This window comes from Camelus ferus, chromosome 10 (assembly GCF_009834535.1).
Source record: "Camelus ferus isolate YT-003-E chromosome 10, BCGSAC_Cfer_1.0, whole genome shotgun sequence".
In the NCBI taxonomy this organism is placed as follows: domain Eukaryota; kingdom Metazoa; phylum Chordata; class Mammalia; order Artiodactyla; family Camelidae; genus Camelus; species Camelus ferus.
The window spans coordinates 35,768,492-35,788,370 of NC_045705.1; the positions used below are offsets into that span (position 1 = coordinate 35,768,492).

The 19,879-nt window shown below is 47.6% G+C and overlaps 1 protein-coding gene across 1 annotated transcript in view; it reads right to left on the reverse strand.

Moving 5' to 3' along the window:
- Positions 1-19,879, reverse strand: part of TENM4 (teneurin transmembrane protein 4) — a 2,614,134-nt gene that overhangs the window by 525,475 nt on the left and 2,068,780 nt on the right. The window contains exon 10 of the mRNA XM_032488752.1: positions 7,086-7,221. The gene's annotated coding sequence lies outside the window, so the exon portion shown is untranslated. The remainder of the gene's footprint in view (positions 1-7,085; positions 7,222-19,879) is intronic.

Genomic DNA, 19,879 nt, shown 5'->3' on the forward strand with positions numbered 1-19,879 from the left:
GCCATCTCAAAAGAAACGGAAACAAAATCAATGATAAAACTTAAAAAGCTGGAGATCTGGATCCTGCTTTTGATTTCACAAAATAGTTTAAAAATTATTTCTGGTCCAGTAGAAAAAAAATAGACAAAGGATAGGAACAGTCTATTCAGAGAAGAACAAATACAAAGAGCTAACAAACATATGAAAAGATGTTTGGCTGTACTGATAATTAGAGAAATGCAGATCAAAACAACAATGAAATGCCACTTTTTCCCCAAGCAGGCTGACAAAAATGGGAAAAGCTTGATAATTTCCCATGTCTGCCCCTCAAGAAGGGACGTTCTCACATACTATTGTGGAATGTTTTGTGGGACACCTTGGCAACATCCTTCAACATTTAGCTACACACCTCTTAGCCGGTCAGTTCTCTTACTGGGAACTTACTCTCCAGTTACATGTATCTCCCCAGATATGTCAAGACAGGCATATAAGGAATTCACTGAGAAGTTATTTGGAATAGCAAAAATCTAGAAATACTTAAGTGTCCAATGACAGAAGATGAGGTTAACTGTACACAGGACATTGACACAATGGAAGAATATGCAGCGATTAACAAGGCTGAGTTAGTCCTGTAGGGACTGAAACTGTAACATCTAGATGTGTCGTCAAGGGAAAAGTACGAGGTGCAGAAAGGTGCAGAGAAAAACCTCTGGGGCGTAAATAAAATGTGGGTCTACGTGTTTCTTTCCTGAAAGGATAACAACAAATTCGTATACAGTAGTCACCTTTGGAGAGGGGCAGCTGGGAACCTGAGATGAGTTGTGTGCTTTGTTCTATCTTTCTGTGCATTACACTTTCTGACCGTGCTCGTCTATTTTTTTTTTTTAACTTAACAGGAGTTATCTGGGCAGTGAGATTAAAGGCCTTTTTTGTTTTCCTTACCCTCACACACATTAAAAATCTAGTAAATGTTACAACTTACTATTATATGATGTGTTAATTCTAATGTACTCAAATGCCAGGGGAGTGAAACAGCTGAGGCTGGGAGTCCCCCAGGCAAGTGGAGGAGCCTGGTGGACGGGGAAGGACACGGCAGGAGAGACCGAGCCCTGGGAGTGGGTTTTCCTGGAGAGCCCGAGTTGTTCTCTCCAGGGCGTGGGAGGTGGAAAGGAGACAGTGCATATCAGAGGACGGCAGATGCTTCCTCCTGCAGCCTTCTCATCCACGAAGGGGACAGAAGAAAGTCTCACAGTGCTGCCGGGCATAGCGTGCCTTCCAGGCAACAGGGAGAGGAGGGGGCCCAGGGCGACCATGGGAAGAGCCCAGGAGAGGGCCCCCTGGGTCCAGGAGCATGGGTAGCAGCCCTGCAGCTGCCAGGAAAGTTCAGGAAGCCACTGAGGAGGGGAGGGCATGGTGCAAATCCTCCTGCAGTTAGGTGGGGTGAGGAGGAAACATAAAGGTACCTGCTGTTATTCCGTCTCAAGTGTCCACAATTACGTTCCCACCGGTCTCTAAACTGAAGCACAGGAAGTGCCTCTGTCTCCTTTACCCCTTGGCACCCAGCACAGCACCGGGTGCACAGTAGGACCGGTTTGTGGAACGAACAGGATGCTGACACCTCCGCTCAGTCTGGCCCCTCATTTTCCTGACACCTTGTTAGCATCTCGCAGAGATCCCCGCACCGCAAGTCTGCAGCCGGGAATCCTTTAGAGCTTGGGCTCTGTTGCCGGGAGTTACTTATCCATGCAAAGAAGTTCAAAGAACTCTAGGAAAGGCTGACCTATTTCATTAGTTAGGCGATATCTAAACAAAAGATTCATTTGACTCTATTGGATCAAATGTAAAAATAAAATTAAAATGAATTAAAAACGACAGTGTACAGCTCCTTACAAAAGCACCTTTGATGCACATTCAGCACACTGAACAGCTGCAGTCAGGGAAGGCAATGAGGTTTCAATTATCCCAGCTACTGGTGGAAAGAGATAACGTGGATAAAAGAAATCCACAGATAATCAAAATTAAAAACCCTTTATTCTTTCTCTCCATTCAAAGTTGTCCCTAACATGCTCTTGTGAAGACTTAGAAGGAACACTCAGATTTGTTGCATTATCTTTTCTGTCCCTTTTTTCTGTCCAGGTGGAGATGTTGACAAGATAAGGGACACAAATGGTCTGCAGTGAGAACCTACCGTGCATCAGGCTGGGGCTGGGCTAGGTTCTCTGTTTGCCCCTCCAGCTCCTTTCCCTGCTTTTCCGTACCTTGCTCTTTGCCCCAGGAGGCTGGCCTTTGTGGGTATTATCACCAACATTCCTTTCCCTCTGCTTCTGGCTGGATTCAGCCAATGGGAGGCACCAAGGAGAGAGAGGGGTATTCACCCCACCCTCGCTGCCCTGCTAGGCTGTGAGCTAGCAGGGGCTTCTTTCCTCTTTCGAAGGCCCTGGCTCCTGTCCAGCTCAGATAACTGCTCCCTCCCGTTCCCTTGTAGGACTAGGGGTGCTAATGGTTCCCCACTGTTGCTAATCCTGGGGTGCTGCACCCTCCCTTATTGGTTTCCTGAAACCTTGACCTTCATGAAACTTTCCTCAGTCACCCCACATGAGTGTGCCATCCAGTCCCTGCATTAACCACTTACTGTCTCATATAGAGTCCCCATTTCTGAGAGGAAAGAGAACCTCAAAGAGGATGGCTGATCTGCCTGTGGTCACAACCTCTAGGGAGCGGCAGAACCAGAATCCCCAGCCCGGAGCATCTTTGAGATCTGACAGCTTGATCATACTGCAGAGAAACCAAAGTAATCAGTGAGAATTTGCAAAACGGTACCAACAGCAAGAGAACCATTGGAAACTTTCATCTCAGCGTTGAAGGGATGAGAAGGCTGGGTCTTAAAGACTGTCCATGACAGATGTGTCTGGATCCTGTAGGAATCCTTCCTTTTACCAATTACTTGGATTCCCACTCCTAAAGGTCATGTTCCTGGACTCCGAGCCTGACACTGGCCACATTCAGATTTTATGAGTTCTTCTGGGCTGTCAGACTGATCAGCCCAGTGAGAGTGGGAGGGAGGCAGAAGCTTAGTTAAGTAATTAATCAGTCCTCTGTGTCTTCACTAATCCATCTGCCTGGTCACTCCAGTTAATAAGGGACTGTTCTCTCCCAGGTCCTGTGAGTTGCTCAGATGGACAAGACATGGCAGAACATCCAGACTCTATCAGGTGACTGTCATACACAGTGGGAAGAGATCTGTACAGGATGTAGCTTGAGCACCATAGAGGGCACCTCACCTGGCTGGGATCACAGGCAGAGGCTTCCTGGAGAAAGCATCCCAAGTTGCATTTTAAAGGATGAGTACGAGTTTGCTTGGTGGGGGGTATGGGAGGCCGGGCAGGGAGGGAGGGCAGGGGAGGGAGCTGAGCCAAGGATGAGTGCTAGGGAGTGCAAGTTCAGCACTTCCAAGCATCCGGGTGGAAGGAGGTGGGCTGAAAAGGCACAGGAGGACCAGTCAGGGTGGGCAGTGCCCTGTGTACTAAGGAACTAACCTGGGTTATACGACTAGGGTTCAGTGTCGAGGCCAGCCTAGCAGTCTCAAGAATGGGATGGTATCTCCCCCAAGGGCTGCTCTACCTTCTTAAAGAACTTATTTTAAAAAGCTTTCAAACCTGGTCAGAAGTAAAGAGAAGACTCCAGTGAACCCCTGCAGATCCCCTACTCAGGGTGGTGTTCTGTAATCTCCTCCAGTCCCAGGTCAGGACTGGACCGAGGGCCTGAAGCTCACCTGGCCTGCAGGTGCAGAGGTCCTCAGCTAGAAGGACAGGGCAGCGGGAGGCGTCAGCAGCCGGCCAGCGGAACACCAGTCAGAGGGGCTCGCTGAAGCCTGACTGCAAAATGACAGCAAAGACTGAGCCCCTGGCTTCTGTTCCCCTGCACCTTAGAAGGGTAGAGGGCCGGGAGGTGCAGAGCTACTGAAATAAAAGTAATACACAGGAAAGAGCTGACACCTGTCTTTGGCACATGGGCTGCCAAACCTCCCCACGGAGAAGCTTCCAGAGTGAAAGAGAATATACAGGTGACCAGAGCAGGTCACACAGAATCTCCACCTGCCCCATCATCGAGGCCACTGAGTGAGCTGTTCAGAAGGGAAAATTTCAAACGGAACTGGAGGCCAGAGAGGATCCCAATTCCACAAATGCTATCATTAAGAATCATCACAGATAATGTGGTTTTAATTAGAAGGGTTGAGATACTGGCACGTGTTCAAGCAGCTTGTCATCTGAGAATCGGCCAGCATGGTGGGTGCACGCAGCTCATGGAATGTGAGGCTGCTCAGGGGGAGCAGTTCAAGCCTTTTTCCTGCATCCCCTGGGTGGGGAGGGGCCTCTCCACTCACGGTACAGACTGAGTGGGCGGGAAATTCCTTACATGAGTGAGGAGAGGGAGAGAGGTTTGCTGGCTTGGCATGTGCCGAGGGAGAAAGGGTTTTGAGGTCAAACAGGCCTCTATTTGATACTGATGGCGAGACCTTGGATAAGATGTGTAACCTTTCTGAGCCTTGGTTTCCTTATGCATCAGAAGGAGATCCCTACGCACCGCAGGGCTATTCCAAGGATTCAATTAATTAACGTACCTCAACACCGGTACAAGTGACCTGGTTCAAACCGGATGCCCAGAAAGCATTTACCATTTACTTCCTTTTCCTGCCTCCCCAAGCTCGCAGGCAGCCGGGACAGATCCAAGCCCACGTCTTTGTGAAGCCAAAGGAAAACCCCCTTCAACAACTCAGCACAATTTCTCATCCTCCACCGGCGATGACCCGGGCAGGGCTTTATTTCACAGGGGTCAGGTTTGCAGTCAGCAAAAGTGGCCTGGACTTGTAAAACACCAATTTCCAAATGTGAGACAGATCCCTGCCTGCATGTCTAAATCCTATCAGCCTTCTGCACTGGGAAATCTTTACTAGTGGTGACTCCGTTAAATACTAATAGATGGCCGGTAATAGATGGCCTGGCTTCCGAGCACATCACATAATCCTCGTTGGCTAACGGAGCCTGGGGCTTAGGAGGATGTGGTTATTCCAACCCTGGAGGCTCAGGGAACCCGCTTGCCATTGTAAACAAGTGCCCACCCCATTGTCTCCTTAGCCCCCTAGAATGACGTCTGTCCCTTACTCGTGTGCCCTCCACCTCTCTAGGCAGACAAATCATCTTCATGCTAGTCTGTATCTAACAAAGCACTTCACTTTTACAATACCTGGTAATTATCTTATCTAGCTTTTATGAGAACCTTACAAAAATTGATATTATTATCCCCATTTTACAGGAGCATAGATGGAGGCTGCAGAAAGTGTATGGTTTCCTGAAGGTCACAGAATCAGGAAATTCATGGACTCCAGATCTTCCTGTTTCTAACCAGAGAACCCCTCAAGGGCAGGAAACATGACTGACCTCCTTGTGACCCAGCAGGCAGCTGAGCACCTCACACAGCAGACACACGCTTGTGGAATCCCTGATCCACTGTTTGTTTGCCTTAATTCAGCTCCCTTCCCCCTCCCCAGATAGCTCACCGCCTGGTGCCTCTCCAGGCTCTGCAAGGCTGCCCATCCTGAGACCCCTGCTCCTGACACAGATGGGCCTGAGGCTCTTCTTGGCATCCAACCCCAGATAATGCCCCATCCCCCATGAGCCATCCCATTCCTTTCCCCAGAAACTCCTTGATCAAAGAGACCACTGGGCTATGAAAACGATGTTTGTGGAGGCTGGCTTTTCTTCTTGGAAGCAGAGAAAAAGAAAAGCGAGAAAATGGAGCTGCACTGAGAGGCCAGCCCAGTCAGCACAGAATCACCTGGGCTCTGGTGGCTCTAACCGAATGACAATTCGCCATGAGGCACGGGGCCAGTGTTCTCGACACGTGTGGAGAGGGAGGCTGCCTGGTGGGTACCTTCTGACCTGAGTCATGCAGACTGGACCTCATGCACAGGAAATCCCTGGGGCAATGCCTCCACCTCCACCCACGCCCTCACCCCAGCACCTTCCCACCCCGCGTCGGAGCAAATGCAGTACCTGGCCTTGGACCTGGGCTTCCATGAGCTCCTGTGAGGTGACCTAGCAGAGCTGCCTTCGTGTTTCTGGGGTGGGGGAAAGCTGTAGAATTCGACCCCACAAACCTGCAGCAAGCCCTGTAGCAGGTCTGTGGAGCAGGCACTAATTAGGCACCAGCTGTGTTCCTGGCCCTGTCCCCGTATATTTCTTTATTAATGCTCACTACCATCCCATGAAGTGCTACAGGGAACGGGGCCGGGTTTGTTCCTGGGGTGATGAAAATGTCCTAAAATTGACTGTGGTGATGGTTCCACAGCTCGGTGAATCTACTAAAAGCTGCTGAATGGTACATGATATACTCCGTGAATTATATTTCAATAAAGCTGTTATCCGGGGAAAAAAAAAAAAAGAAGAAAGGAAAAGAAAAGATGTATCACTAAGAGGATCTGATTTGAATCCGTATTTTCTGACTCAAGGTCTGAATCTCTAACTAAATAAAATGCAGTTCCTGCTCTCAGGTTTATTTTTTAATAGGGAAGAGAAGAAAAGTACTCAAATTATTCAAAATGTTCGATGGAACAGGGTAAGTGCTCTGCAGGAGATTTAAGCAGCTCGCTCAGATCAGGGATTCGAGGTTTTCTAAGTTGCGCTGGGAATGCAAACTTTCTGTCCCAGCGTCCCCACTAGTATACACATCCGGTTACGCATCCAGTTCGGAAACAGGGGGCAAATCAAGGTGACACAACCCTAACACAGTTACAGTGGCATTTAATACGCCAGATTCTTTTCTAAAGGCTTCAGACGTAAAAACTGATTTATCCCCCCACAACCCTGTGAGGCAGGAGCTATATTCCCATTTAGACCTGAGGGTCAGAGAAATGATGACACTTGCCTGAGGTCATACAGCGAGGAAGTGGCAGAGTGCCAGCCCTGGTTTTCTGGTTTGAGTTAATACGCACACCCTCTACACTGTGTGGCTGACGGGCTCCCTCACACTCTGTCTGATCTCTCCTGAGATCTAAGTTCTGTGCCACTGCTGGGGTGGAGTCACCCTAGTGGTGAGTGTTAACTCACGGTAAGGAGTGTGAAGGATGAATGAAATGCAGTCCTTCAGACACAGCACAGGAAAAGAAGGGCCCTGGGTTCTCAGTGCTCCTCTGCCATTAAGTCCTGTTGTTTCTTGCTTCTATCTGGGCCTCAGGTTCATCCTCTGCAAAATAAAGGGGTTGGAGAGGTGATCTTTAAGCTGCCTTTTTGCCCTAAAACTCTAGGATTCTGTGTCTAAGACCTGGATCCCACTCAATTTGCTGTCTCGGGGCTGCACTCTGGCCATGAGTCCTGGATGTCTGCTGGCCTTAGTGATTCTCAGCATCCAAGAAGGCCTCCTGACCACGTAGAGTTGGGGTAATGCTCCCTAGGAACCTTGCTATTTCCTGACTCCAACTCCACTCTGGCCCTGCCTATGCAGGAAACAGCCACTCCCTCCTTAATATCACTAGTTGTGTGTCCAGTGTCCAGCCCATGGTGGTTGCCAAACTGTGAATGAATGAATGAAGAAATGAGTGAATGAGTGCATGCCTGCTTGTAACAAACCCTTATCACAAAGCTGTCATGACAGCTTACACTTCTGTCTTTTTCAAAGAGCTATGATTTCACCAATGCCTAGGGCTCCTGTGCTAGGCTCTGCTCTGGACATATTCAGGATAAAATAATTGGGATTAAATGTTCTAAAGGGCCCAGTAGCACAAAATATACGACTCTGGAGCTGACTTGGGAAATCTGGTGAAGCTGTAGGACACGTATGGCTGACATTGACAAGCCTGGAAAGGGGAGACAGAGTACTGTGCACACAGCAAGGGTCATGGGAGTTTGAGACCCTGGGCCACCAAGAGCACCTAGAGGAGGGGCCAGGACTGTTCAAGTCCCTCTGGGCCAGGCCTTGGGTGGGTTCAGACTCAGAGGTGATTTAAACCATTCACTTTTGCATCTGGCATCCTCTAGACCAGCAGTGTCCAACAGCACTTTCTGCAGAGATACCATTTGTTATGCACTTGTGCTGCCCAATACATGTAGACTTAAACACCTGAGATGTGGCTCATGTAACCCAGTCACTGCATTTCTTATTTATTTTAACTAGTTTAAATTAACATAGTCCACATGGCTAGTGCCTAGCACATTGGACGCCACAGGTCTGGACCTTTAATACATAATTCACTTTGAGATCACACATTTCTGACCCCATGCCGTATACCAGGCTGGGCACACGAGGACTGCTTGCAGCTATGTTTTCAAGCCTGGCTTTGTCCTGATCCCATCTCTGGCTCTGGTAGTCAGTTCTGCCTCTGATATGCTATGTTGGGACTCGGAGCCTCAGGCTCCTCTTCTTGCAACTTCACAGGGTAATTGGGGAAAAAGAGGAGAACATGTGTGACAATTATCTGCACATAAGGGGCACTCAAGAAGCACTGGTGGCCTCCTCTGTCCCCCTCCTCCACCCAGCTCCTCACCCCTACTCTTTACTCCGGTGGGCCCCATGATCTGTTGGAATTCAAGTACTCTCAACCATCTGATGGTTCCTCCAGATTCCAACCTGCCTTTTCTCTCTTGTGTGGCTTGGGTCTGAGCCTTCAGCCCATCCTCAGCTCCACCTGAGCCCCACACCAGCGATGGCTGAGAACACTCTTCCACTGGGTCTGGGGGCCAGGCTGGGAATACACAGAGAGAGAACGAGAGAGCTGTGGGCGCAGTAGGATATGGTAGCCTACACATTTTTTTGGATTTTTTTTTCCTTAAGGAGGAGGGATGTTATGGGTGTGGGGAAGAAACTGTTTAAAAAGCACAGATCTTGACAAAACAAAGCCAGTGCCTACTTCCTCCACAGTCTCTCAAATTTCTTCCCCGACCCCCAGAGACAAATCCTGGGGCAGGCCTCCGAGTCCCTCCAAAGAAAGACATTATGCTGCCAACATTTGGTTTCTTATAACCTCTGGATGGATGAAAGCAAGTCATGTGCATGGTCCATGGAGACTCCAAAGGGGCCTGTGAGAAACATGAGACCACAGTCCAGTGAGGGTATTCTTTATATTTTTAAGAAAAATTGCCTTTAGGATAGATGACTTTTTCTTGAGGCAGAGACGCATGATGGAGGAAAAGCCTCACAGCTAGGAATCTGAAATTCCCAAGGTTTGGAAGGCCCAGAGGTTCCAGGTACCAGGGGCTTGCCTCCTCTTGCACACGATGGGTCCCAGCTCTGCAATCTATCATGGAAAGTCTTGGGGGCTCAGTTTTCTCACCCAGAAAATGGAGCCATAATGATGCCTGCCTCACGGGGCTGTTGAGAGAGACCCCAGAGAGACTGAGACTTTGCTTTGAAAACTACCAACCAGAAATTGACACAACATTGTAAACTGACTATACGTCAATTAAAAACAAAAACTACCAGATTCTACAAAAAACATCTGGCTCAGGGCAGAGAGCCCCCCAGGAAGTGGACCCCAATCCTGATAATTAAATTACCACTACCCCTGGCTGGAACTGAAAACAAATTTTCTAAGTGTAAACCTCTCCTTCCACTCATTTTGCCCAGCGCTTTGAAGATCAGTCTCTTTCCTACCCCCACCTCCCCGCTACAGCAAGAAGAGATGCTTTGGAAATGAGACCTCAAGATGTAACCCTGAAAACAATCTTAAAAGGAACATATGACACTGCGAGCGGTCGAACTGCTTGGCGAAGCAGTGTGGAGTATTAGGTTTAAAGAGAAGGAGAGATTTAGATTCAAATCTCAGCTGAGTCCTAGGCTGGCTGTGTGATCTTGGCCAAGTTACTTAACATCTCTGAGTCCTTGAAATAGCTTAGCTGTAAAATAGGGATCATGATGGCTACATGGAAGGGTATTTTTGAGGGATACCTGGGGGTGAGGTGACACATAAAGGTGACTAATATAGGAGGCGCTTAATATTCACTGAATTGAGATGAACTGAATCAGTGCACACTGTTTTCACCTCCCTGCCTCCATCCAGCACCTCTGGTGAAAGCTCAGCTTTTCTAGCTCTCCCTGCCCCGCCCGCCCAGCGCAACATTCTTTTCCAATGGACTCAGTGGTGAGAGGAAGATGGAAAGCATTTGGCCAGAGCGCCGCCCTCATTAACTCCCTTGTCTCTCCATCTGTTATCTATCAGGAACCCCTTTGCAAGGAGGCAGGTGACCAATAAAAGCCCTCCCGTTTCCCTTTGTCTCTGGGCCAGTGCGTGACACTGCAAAGCCGTCTGCAGCCGTGTGATCTGGAGCTGGAGCAGAGGCTTTTCTGGGCTCCGGAAAAGAAAACTGAAGTTCACAGCCAACTTGGAGGCAGCAGCCGGGCCCAGCTGGCCCCCTCGGTAGGTCAAGAGAGAGTCTGAAAACCAGCAAATGACACTGCAAACACAGCAGAGTAAGGAGGTTATTACTCACAGCCCAGAGAGCGCCAATTTAAATGAGTTCTTTATTCCCCAAGGACATTGAAAACATTCCTTGATTTATAAAAGGGAGATCCGCACTCTAGTTTTTCAAGAACTTGCAGTTTACAGAAAGTAAGTTCCAAGGAGTCCATGTCAATGGTAAATGCTCAGCAAATGTGAATGGTCATTACATCAAACATTTGCTGAGGACTTTACACTGGTTGCTGGTAGGACACGGGTTTGGCTCTGAGTTTCCTGGCAGCCAACGGGAAACGGCAAACACGATCTATTTTCCAATTCCTAGCATCCACAAGTGTGCTTACAATATGAACCCAGGATGAGGGCGACCATTAGTGGTACTGAAATCAGAGAGAGAGATTTCCCACAGGTCCTCGTAGGACAGACAGTGCACAAGTTCAGGAATAGCCCTGCAAGATTACGCAGGGGCCAGCTGCCTCAAGTTGCCTGCTGCCCTTCCTTATCAGTATCTGACTGCAGGGAAGCTGTTGCTACCCTTCTCTCTGAGACACCGGAGCAGCAGCTAAAAAATGGCTGGAATGGCTTCACATCCCAGGCCACCAGCACCCAGCATCCATCTTTTGGCCTTCATGTTTTGTCAGTAAAGAAATTAGAGTATTATTAATCAACCAATCAGTCAAATAAGCCTCATTACCATTAAAGAAGAGAAAGTAAGCTTTATTTATGCAATTATAAGGCATTTAAAAAACAAAGAGATTATTATTAATACTTGAGCCTGGCAATCTTCCCAGAGTGGTAAACCAGCAAGGGCTTTGTTCTTGAAGAGGCAACACAGCAGTTACAGATTCCTGCCTCCCTGCTCCAAGTTCCTGACCTGCGAGATGCCTCCTGAATATTCAGGAGGGTTCTGAGGGCCCCGCTGCCTTCAGCGCTATTTGGGGAAAACAGCAGTGGGTTGGAAGTCAGGGGGCTGGTGTATTTTGTGACTCTGGCCAAAACAAACAGCCTCTCTGAGCTGTGGTTTCCCAGCAGTAGCATGTTAGAAACTGAACGAAAATCACTGGTAGAGCTTTTAAAAAAATATTTGGTCTCCATCCCTATTTCAGACCCACTGAATCAGAATCCCTGAGGGTGGCACCCAGGAAATGGTGTGTTTAAAAAGTGTTCCACAAACTTAATGTTACCAAAGGGGAAAAGGGTAGGGGGGATAAATTAGGAGTTTGGGATTAACATATACAATCTACTATATACAAAATAGATAAACAACAAGGTCCCACTGTATAGCACAGGGAACTATATTCAATAGCTTGTAATAACCTATAATGAAAAAGAATATGAAAAAGGATATATATATATATATATATATATATATATATATATATATATATATATATAATTGAATCACTATGCTATACACCAGAAACTAACATAACATTGTAAATCAACTATATTTCAATTAAAAAAAAAAAAGTGTTCCAGGTGATTCTAGAATGTGAGCAAGGATGGCCAACCACAACCTGGTGGCTCTCTAGGTCCATTCTATCTTTGATCTTATCAGCACTTGGGATTTCTTAGAGCTTTCTGATCCAGGGCCTCAGGCACAAGTGTCTGCAGTAGGCCCACGGGTAACCTAAAGAATGAGGTGGGCCAGGTATGGGGAAAGATGCTAACCTGCCTTGAGACTAAGCATAGCACCTGCTGGTTTATATTGTTTTGAAGACATGGTGCAGGAAAATACAAATGGCTAAAACCAAAATATTTGCCAGCGACATACAACCCACAGGCTTCAGTGTGAGACCCCTGATAAATGGACAGATCCCAGTCCCTGCATGCGGCCAACTCACTGGCCTGTGACACAGAAAACTGCACACTTGCTGGTGACACATGCCACCCCTTAACTTGACTTTGTATCAGAGGTCCCAGGCGCAGAGGGGACATTCAATAAACACCATGTGCACAAATGAATGGGTGAACCAAGGCATATGAATGGGAATAGGCAGACCCCAGATGTTACTTAATTCTTGAGTTTCACAGTGTATGACACTAAAAAGTTGAGGCATCTGGGCCTGCTTGTTCCACTACAATAGCCACTGGCCACGTGCTATAAATATATCTAGCCCAAATTGATATGTGCTATAAGTATACAGTGTACAACCATCCCAAAGAATGATAATGAAAAATAAGAATTTAAAATTTTTTATTGATAAATGTATATATTAATTACAGGTTGAAGTGATATGATTTTGAATATCTCATGTTAAATAAAACACATTATTAAAATTAATTTCACCTGTTTGATTTCATCTTTTAAAATGTGACTACTAGAAAATTTTAAATATTATATTTCTATTGGAAATGACTGCTATGAGCCATTTTATTTTTTTTTTTCAAGTATGTATCCTTGTCTTCATTGTATGTGAGTGATTTTTTTTCTCAACATTTTTCTCCCAATACACTTTATCCTCCTCTCTTCTTTCCTCCTTATCTTCTACTAGGATCATCATATGAGAGATGGAGAGTAGGGATTTGGAAAAAAAAACAAACTTGTCTTTCTCCAGGGCTGGGAGGATAGACTTCTCTAGTCCCATCTCCCTCCCACTGGCCAGGGTGTTTCCTTGTAAATGACCAGAGCAGCTGTCTCAGGTCCCTCCCCCAAAGATTTCCTCTGCCTGGATACCCTTTCCATTTCTCACTTAGGGAGCTCTTACACATCCTTCAAGACCCAGGGCAAATGCTGCCTCCTCTGTGAAGTCCACACTCATCTCCCAGCTGAAGTCAGGAACACCCCCATTTGCCTCTGTTAACACTCAGCTGCTGTTGGCTGCTGTGACAATTCTCCCAGGAACACTCCTGATCTTTTGACCAGTTGCTCTCCTTCATAATACCTCTTGATAGCGGGGTTGGTCTACTCTTCAGTGTGTTCCCAAGGCCTGACTCAAGATCTGACACATGCTGAATACGTGTTGGATGACTGCATGGCTCTTTGTCATCATTCAATGTCAGAGGGAAGTATCTTTATTCATTCCTTCATCCCCTCAACAGATACTCACTGAGCGCCTACCATATACCAAGCATACCAAGCACTGTCTAGGCCCAGAGCACACAGCAATGAGCCAAGCAGACGGAAATGCCTGCTCTCGTGAGCATTAAAGCTAGTGCTGGAAAGTACCTCCATCATCCCGAGGCCCAGATGTTCAGTAAATATTCAAAACTGCGGCTGCTAGAGAGGAGAAATGATGGGGGTGGCAGATAAGTTCCTGTGCCCCCGCCCCATGTTTCTGAAAGGCACCTGCCCTTACATTTGCTGCTGGTCTCACCAGCGACTTCCTTAACGGCCTGTACAGCCCGCCACGTACACTGTGTATTAAAGAGTTTAGGAGGTGCAATAACAGTGTGACAGAAGGTGTTTATTGGTTCTGATGGAGATGGAGGAGGTTCTGAACTGACCAAAGCACAGCTTTCCCTTTTCTTACAGGCATAGCAGAAGTGACCAAGAAGACTGGGAAGACTTTCAGAATCATCTAGAAAAAGTAAACATAAAAGAAAAAATTGAAGCCATTGCATTCTTTAGACGAAGGCTCTTTGTCCTTCAATGCCATAGAATTTGGAGGGAGAGAGATACATGATGAGATACATACCAGCGTAGGACAAAAGCTCCCATCACTGGCAGGTGGACATTTCCTTTGAAGATTTCATGGAGCCTCGAGCACAGCCTGTACAGAACCAGCTCCTCGTCTTCCCTCCAGTCTCAGAGAATGACCCCACCATCTACCTAGTCACTCCAGCCAGAAACTGGGAGCCACTCCTGTTGCCTTCCCACCATCCACGTGTAGTCAGTCATTGAATCTTATCAGTTCTGATTCCTACACACGTCTCTCCATTCACTGCCTGCACCAGTGTCCAGCCCACCATCACACCCCCACCTGCTCCTGCAAAGCCTTCTCATGTACCTCCATGAGTCTACTCTGGACACGGTCCCCTCCCCCACCACACCCCAGTGTTCTGCAGAGGACACCCACCCTATTCAAATCCAGAGATGAGTCTCCTAGCCTGAGAAGAAAGTCTGAAGTGCCTCACTGCCCAGCCCATAATCCTGACCCTTGAGTTGGAAGGATGAAGGTTGATGCTGGGAAAACTATCTGGATTGATGGAGGCGAGTGGAGGGAATACGTTTTGGAGTCTGACACACCTGGCTTCAAATCTCAAATCTTTCACTGCCTTGCTTTGTGACCTCGGACAAATAAACATCTTTGGTCCTTGGTTTTCTCATGTGTAAAAAGAGACAGTCATTCTTAGCTCTGTGACATAGACTCTCTTCGCCTGTATACTACGTACCATAGAGAAAAGTGACACAAGCCATGTGTAGCACTCACACATGATAAGTTCTCAATAAACTGGCAGTTAGCTAAAAAGATTATTTTCAGATAGTAGCTCTTTTTCTCCTTAGTGAAAACTGTCATTCCTACAGAATTCTGGCCTCGCTCCAGATGAAACACTTCATTACTGGAAAGTTCCAGATGCCTGTATAACCTTCTCTACATTGATTTTGTGTGTGTGTGTGTGTGTGTGATGTGTGATAGTTCGAACCCCCTTCTAGTGAAACTGAGATGGAAGATCCTTTCTTTTTTCATCCCGTGAGGGCCAGGTGTCTCCGGGTTTTTCAAACTTTGAGCTTCTTGACATCAATGTAAAGAAGGAAACATAATCAGTTATAAAATCCCTTTTGTTCAAGAGATAAAAAGAAAGTGTTTAGGAAAAGGACAAGCCATTCCGGTACTGAGACCACAGAGAAACTTCTCCCCTCTGAACTCAAAGCGAGAGTCTGGGGTGATACAGGGATCGGCCAGGTTTTCCCTAAAGGGCTGGGTTGTAACTATTTTAGGCTTTGAGGGCCACCTGATCTCCTCTGCAACTACTCAACTCTGCCACTGCAGCACAAAAGCGGCTGCGTAGACAATATGTCAACGAATGAGTGTGACTGCGTTTCATTAAAACTTTATTTACAAAAACAGGCAGCTGGCCCCCGGGCTGCAGCTCAGCTGATCCCTGGGGTCATACAATGAGCTACATTCCTGCTGTCTGACTTTGAACAAGTCACTTCTGCAATTTGAACCTCAGTTCAAAATACCAAAGATGGGAGTTACTGGCTTGACTGAGAACTAAGTGAAATAAAAGATAGCCAATCCTCATTTGTGGAATATGCATCTGAGAAATTTGCCTACAATTATTTGTCACCCCACATCAATACTCATTACGTGGTTGCGGTCATTCACGGACACGCGGAGACTGGGGGAATTTGGGTCTCCTGGCGCGTGCATCCCCAGCGGGGCTGGAGCGAGGCAAGGCTCTGTGGTCTAGTTTCCTGTAAACAAGTATCCTTCTCGTGGTCTATTTAGCGCCCCATTTTTCACATTTTTGCTGCTGATTTTACTGTTTAAAATGGCCCCAAGCACACTGCTGAACTGCTGGTTAGTGTTCCACAGCAAGGCTCTGACGTGCCTTCTGAGAAAATCCGTGCATTAGACGAGCTTGGTTCAGGCATCCGTTACAGCGCTGTTAGCTGTGAGTTCAATGTTAATGAATCAACAATGCATATTTTAAAAGGGGCTTTTAAATAGAAATACACATGAAAAAAAGATTACGCATTGATCGGCTGATGAAAATGTGACCAGAGGCTCATAGGCACCTAAACTCAGTGTTCGCGGCCACTTAGAACCCAATACCCAGAATAGTGAGAACCGCCTGTGTATGAACACATTGTCCAGACTAGTCACCAACAGTCATGCTATTATAAACTCTCAGTCAGTAACAATGCTGTGACTATGCTGTTGTTAGCAGTGCATCACAAGTCTTATTTTCCCACGCTGCAACAATGCTATTACTAATTAGCCATGCTAGTTTAATTCTATTTGTATTATTTAACAAGAGTGCTATATTGCTGTTATTAAGTGCCTTTATCCAAATTCAACCAGAGAATGTATCCACGGCTTTTTTCCCTTGACTTGCTGAAGGCAAAATACCAAAAAGAAAGCCTTTCTGCTGACTGTTTTCCAGGGGCTCCTGCAGACAGAAAACAGAAATAAGTGCTCCTTGCAGCAGGGGTTTGGGGTAAAGAGCAGGGTGGCTCCATCCAGGAGGCGAGCAGAGAGCTGCACCTGGCAGGGCCTTGTGGAGGGGCCCTGCTGGAGAACACAGGGACTCTCACCTGCTCAGATGCCAGGTGGACACTGAAAGGAGAGTCCCTCTCCTTGCTGCCCTAGTTAAAATGCCAGCCTGGTATTTATTTGTTTGCTCCCAGACAGATGCCAATTATAGGGGGCTGGGGAAGGAGACAACGGCCTCGATCTGATTGACAATGGCTGTTGAACAAGGAGCCTCTGTGGCATGTTTAATGAAAAGGCCACTGTGTTTTTATTGCATCTATTTGATTTTAGAGTGTCGTTTATAAAAACAATTCAGCCAGCAGGATTAACTGCTTCTGGGCTTTCTCTCCTCCCTGCAGCTCTGTGGGTGTCCCCTCTCCCCACTCTCCTTCCTCCCTCTCCCCACAGCAGGTTCCCTTCCAGACCTACACGGGCCTCATGGAGAGGTGAAGGCCTGCACCTGGTCCAGGACTCCCCAGTTGCTCCTGGATTTGTTCGCACCCCTCTTCCCAGCACCACCTCTGGACTGACTGCCTACAAGAGCCTCTCAAACTTGCTTCCCTCAGTTGTTCACGATCCAGAAGGTTCCTTTTCCCCACAAGGCTTCTGGAAGGCTGTAGGGCAGCTTTGGGGCCAGGGAGTGTAACTGGTGCTCATGCCTGGGGCCGAGCACAGCACACAATGTGCGATCCAGAAAGATCCCCCCAGAATTTTAGTCCCTTTGCCACTTTGTAGCCAAAGCAATTTAGTTTCTAGTCCCACAATCTAATTACCAAATTGCATAGTATATGCATTATAGCCAAATAAATCTGCTACACATCTTTTGAAAATCTAATTACCATACTTCTACACTCAAAACTCTTACATGACTTAGTATCACCACATAGGATCAAGTGAGAAACTCCTCAAGTCTTAGGCCCGTCTACCTCCCCAGTGTATCTCCTCTCACTGCTCCCCACTGACCATGGTCCCCATCCCCACCCCAACACCCCCTTCATTTAGATCCCAGCTCTGCCTGCTGATCACATTCTATCTTCTGTCTCCCTCCTTCCCTGACAAATGCCTACTCATCCTTCAAGGCGTTCTTTCAGTATCACCTCCTCCAGGAAGCTGGCCATGATTCCTCCCAACCTCAGGCTGCCTCTCTGTGCTCCCCTTGTAGAATATGTATAATTTGCAGGGCAGTTATCGTACTAGACAGCCCCAGGCAGGAAGCAGGCAGGATTCGGTGCCCAGCAGAGAGCCAGTCTGACAGAAGCAGCCCACTGGGAGGAAGAAGAGCTCCCCTCCTCCCCACTAGAAGCAGCTCTGTCTCTTTCTGCTGCATGTGTTAGGATTTCATGAGAGAATTTGTTTGAAGAAAACTTCCACTGTCGCCCAAATTTTGGAAATGTTCCAGGTCACTGAATTTGTCTGATGTGGAAATTAAGGCGCCCAGACTTCTTCCTGATGGAGTTGAGTCAGCCTGAATATAAAAGGCCTGCCAGTCATGGTCCACCTCGCTGGCCAGTGAGAATCTTGAGATGTGGAATGAGAGAAGGCTGGAAGGGGAAGGCTCAAACTGAACTCAACGGCCAGCCTTCCTGACCCGCCTGATGAGGCACCTTCCCAGGAGCAGTCACTCCTTGGCAGAGGCCATGGGATGTTAAGCAGGAAGACAGGTTCCCACTCACAGAGTCCTTTCTTCTATCTTTCTAAAGGACTTCAGAGACGGTAAAGCCACTTGCTCCTGTACATTTTTATGTCTGTGCATTTTTTTTTTCACTGCCCACACCATTCCAGAATATTCTACGTGCTGGTCTTTGGTCTATAAGAGACCACAGTCTCTCTGTGGGGCAAAGGGGGTGAACTGTGTTCACCTTTGTCCTTCCGAGGGGCCCTGTGTCTGCTGAGCCCACTTCCCCATCTTACCATGGGGAACCAGGTCCAGCCTGCTGAGGGCCCTGCCCGAGGCACCTGCTGTTTAACCATGGAGCTGGGTGGAACCCAAGTCTTCAGACTCCCATTGCTCACCCACAAGCCCTGGACTTGCCCAGTGGTGCCAGTGGGGGCTCCTCAGCCCACCAGCACCCCCTGGGCTGGGAGCAGAGGCAGTGGTGGTATGTGACCTGGCATTGCCTGATGGGGAAGACTACCTTGTAACTAACTCCTCAACGCCAGGAAAGGGGAGAAGGCGAAGCAGACATCTATTTCCTGTGCACTGAGCACTAGCTGTATACCAGAGACCTGGTCAAACACACACAGAGCCTATAGCCAAGTAGCAGGATAACACAGGTTACCTCATTTGGTTCCCATAGCAACCCCAGAGGGTGGTGACTTCTGTCCCCATTTTCCAGGTGACAAATCAAGGCCAAGAGTCAACGGCAAATTAGGGATTTTCAGACTCAAGTTTTCATGACTCCAAAGCTCAGAGTACATTTTTTTTTTAACTGAAGTACAGTCAATTACAATGTGTCAATTTCTGGTGTACAGCACTACGTCCCAGTCTAGCTCGGGTGCTTTAATACCACCTATGTCCCTGCCTCCTGGGTTGACTCACTCCATCCTGAGCTCCACTCCACAGCATCGTAACAAGGTCCAGCCAGTGCAAGTTCAGTCCCATTCAGTAATCATTCCCTGAAGGCCAACTGTCCATGACCTGCCGGGGGCCATGGGGATAGAGATAATCGAGGCACAGTCTTGCCCTCCCAAAGTGGAAGCCTTCATTTCAGCAAGAAGCGGTGGATGGAGGAAGGCAAGGCAAAGACTTTTCAAAAGAAACTAGCATCTATGGCGTGCTTATTGCATGCTAGACGTGTTCTGAAGGCTTCTTATGATTCCTCATGACAGCACCATGGGGAGATTCTACTGTTATTCCCTGTATTACAAACACAGGGATTTGAGACTCAAAGTGATTTTTGTCATCTGTCCACAGTCACACTGTTCTGAGGACAGAGGCCTAGCCTGAAGACAAAGCCTGTGCTAGACTCAACCTTGCATTATACCCAAGGGTTCAGAAAGGTTTCCTGGGAGCAGGTGGCTTTCTGGCCACAGTAGTATCCTAATTGCTTTCTCCTAGGAATCCTTATAAAAACAGAGGTAATTCACTGGAGATTTTCTAAAAAGTCCTCCCCTGATTTTGGTCCTAGGGAACACACTGCTCTCCTCCAGTGTGCCATAGGCATTGTTACCCCACCCCTGACCCAGCCCCTTCTCACCCACTAGCTCCTTCTTTTGTTCTCACCCAGCAAGGTCCAGATCACTTCCAGCGCCCCCTGGAGGCTTCCTCGCTCCAGCTCAGACACACAACCACCTCTTCCCCTAACTCCTC